Genomic DNA, 3,253 nt, shown 5'->3' on the forward strand with positions numbered 1-3,253 from the left:
CAACAGCAGTTTACGTGTCATAACAGGTGTGTGTTCAACGCTGCAACAGCTGTTGGTTTAACGCTGCAACAGCTGTTTGTTTATCGTAGCAATATAGCTGTTTGTTTAACGCGGCAAAAGCTGTTTGTTTATCGCTGCACCAGCTGTTTGTTTAACGCTGCAACAGCTGTTTGTTTATCGTAGCAATATAGCTGTTTGTTTAACGCTGCAACAGCTGTTTGTTTAACACAGCAACAGCTTTTTGTTTATCGTAGCAACAGCTGTTTGTTCAACGCTGCAACAGCTGTTTGTTTAACGCTGCAGCAGCTGTTTGTTTAACGCTGCAACAGCTGTTTGTTTAACGCTGCAACAGCTGTTTATTTATCGCTGCAACAGCTGTTTGTTTATCGTAGCAATATAGCTGTTTGTTTAACGCTGCAACAGCTGTTTGTTTAACACAGCAACAGCTGTTTGTTTAATGCAGCAACAGCTGTTTGTTTATCGCGGCAACAGCTTTTTGTTTATCGCTGCACCAGCTGTTTGTTTATCGTAGCAACAGCTGTTTGTTTAACGCTGCAACAGCTGTCTGTTCAACGCTGCAACAGCTGTTTGTTTAACGCTGCAACAGCTGTTTGTTTAACGCTGCAGCAGCTGTTTGTTTATCGCTGCAACAGCTGTTTGTTTAACGCTGCAATGACTGTTTCTTTATCGCTGCAACAGCTATTTGTTTTACTCTGCAACAGCTGTTTCTTTATCGCTGCAACAGCAGTTTATTTAGCGCAGCAACAGCTGTTTGATTATCACTGCAACCGCTGTTTGTTTATCACTGCAACAGCTGTTTGTTTAACGCTGCAGCAGCTGTTTGTTTAACGCAGCAACAGCTGTTTGTTTAACGCAGCAACAGCTGTTGTTAAACGCTGCAACAGCTGTTTGTTAAACGCAGCAACAGCTGTTTGTTTAACGCTGCTATATACCGTCACGTATATGGGCCTTGCTCCGAGTTTCCATCACGTGAGATCACGACTGCTTTTGTTCGGTCCCGCGGTGGCGGAAAAATTTTCTAATCTCATCGAGAGAAAATTGACTCGAGTACACAGTGACGCGACATGCAAATCGCTTTTGATGGACAATTTAAAAATAATTTTTGATTATAGGTCAGAAGTCAAAGCTACTGTTGAAAACTAAAGCCGCCATTGTTCCGTAAGACAGAGGTCGACCAATGAGGAAAATCACCATAGGAATATTCTAGCGTAGAAAACAGACTTTAACTACCGTACACTGTATTTTAAAGTATGGAATACATACCGTGTTAATAATGACAATTAATTGGTGTCGAGAAAGAATGATTCAATTTAAGAAGCAATTTGGGGCAAATGCATATGAAATTCGATTAAAATTCAATCAAAAACGGCATTACTTAAAAAAGGCAATGAAAGTAAAATTCGGAACTGGAATACAGAATGCATAATTTTTATTCTACCTGACCTCCTATACCATCGGCATAAATTTCTAGACTAATTTTCATGAACTGCAAAAGAACTTTCATTATATTAGCTTTACTGTTGAAGAAGACTTAAAGATCAAATACATATGTGGAAATAAGTTGTATTGAAGTATATTGCCCGCGCTTGATGTAAGATTCTTTTATTTAGCCTACCCTTCATCAATCAAGATGACAATCAGAGTTAAAAGTTTCATACAGGTACAAACCTTCAAAGTTTCATACAGGTCCAAACCTTCCGATCACAAACGTAATACATTCATTTACGATTCTTATAGAACGCACAGTCGCCGTAACAAAGTTTGTGAGTCCGGCGCCCCGGCATCGGCAAATCCGGAAATTTTGCATCGCCGCTGCCGTCGAAGTGTCGGAAATTTTCGCCGCGGGTTTGGTCACGCGTCACGTTTTTTAGTCGGGCATTGTACGGGCTCAGCTCGCATTGTCTGCTCGCGCAGTTTTATAGCGCAATAATTAAGTGCTAACGCGCGTAAAGCAACAAATGAAGCCGACGCGCACGACGCCATCCACGATCCCTATTACGAATCATCGACGAATTACCGTCGACCTAAGTTTCTAGTTGATCTATATCAAGATTTGCTTAGTTACTAAATATTGAATTAATTATGATTTAGGTGATCGATGAAGATTGAATCGATTAAGATTTGATTGATCATGGAAGATTGAATCGATTAAAATTTAATTGATCATACAATCAATCAATCGAACAGCCACGTTATCCGAATTTAAACATGAGTTGATTTTCTGTTTTACTGCATAGCAGAATATTTCTATCATCGACATGAATCGACATCATTTAATTAAATGATTGCTCTGGATTATTGAAAAGTTGATGTGTTTATCAATCACTGCAGAGAACAGCTGGTACAACGGCAGCGCTGACCAGGTCATTGTTTAGTGATGAAACTAGACAATGCGACGTGCGGCCATCGTGCGGCCATTTTGCGGCTATTGTAAAGACAATGTTTGACCATTGTGGGGCCATTGTATGGCAACAGTGCGGCCATTGTGTGGACATTGTTTGGCTATTGTAGGGCCATTTTGTGGCCATTTTCTGACCATTGTGCAAGTATTTTGCGGCCATACAGCGTCTGCTGCTTGATCGCGTGCGACTATAACATGTTTTAAATTTTTAAATTTCAAGTTTTTTAATGTATAGGGGCTTTTTACGCTTGATCCAAAAGAAAAATATTTAAATCAAAATTTCTTCAGAGAATATCTAGAATTTCAAATTTACCATTTTATATTAGGTTGATGCTGATCATTTGTGTAGAAGCTCAATGAAGGCAGCACAGCCAATGTCATAATGAAGCTGTTATATGGTAGTAAATTAATTGAATTTGAATTTATATGTGGATTGAGAGTTAATAGGGAAGCGAATAATATCTTTGATGGTAAGTTAAATGTTACGTGCTGATCCCGCAGAGTTTTTTGATATTTTAATAATTATGAGCTCTCTTTTTTTTCCTTTAATATCATCAAATAAATATTGAATTAAGTCCCAAGTGTTGGTGAGCCCTGCGGCAACTGTAGGTGACAGCCGTCTGCAACACTCAGGGTCTGCAGCACTCGGGGTCTGCAACACTCGGGGTCTGCAACACTCGGGGTCTGCAACACTCAGGGTCTGCAGCACTCGGGGTCTGCAACACTCGGGGTCTGCAACACTCGGGGTCTGCAACACTCGGGGTCTGCAACACTCAGGGTCTGCAACACTCAGGGTCTGCAACACTCAGGGTCTGCAACACTCAGGGTCTG

The sequence above is a fragment of the Hyalella azteca genome, unplaced genomic scaffold (assembly GCF_000764305.2).
Source record: "Hyalella azteca isolate HAZT.00-mixed unplaced genomic scaffold, Hazt_2.0.2 contig4683, whole genome shotgun sequence".
Classification (NCBI taxonomy): domain Eukaryota; kingdom Metazoa; phylum Arthropoda; class Malacostraca; order Amphipoda; family Hyalellidae; genus Hyalella; species Hyalella azteca.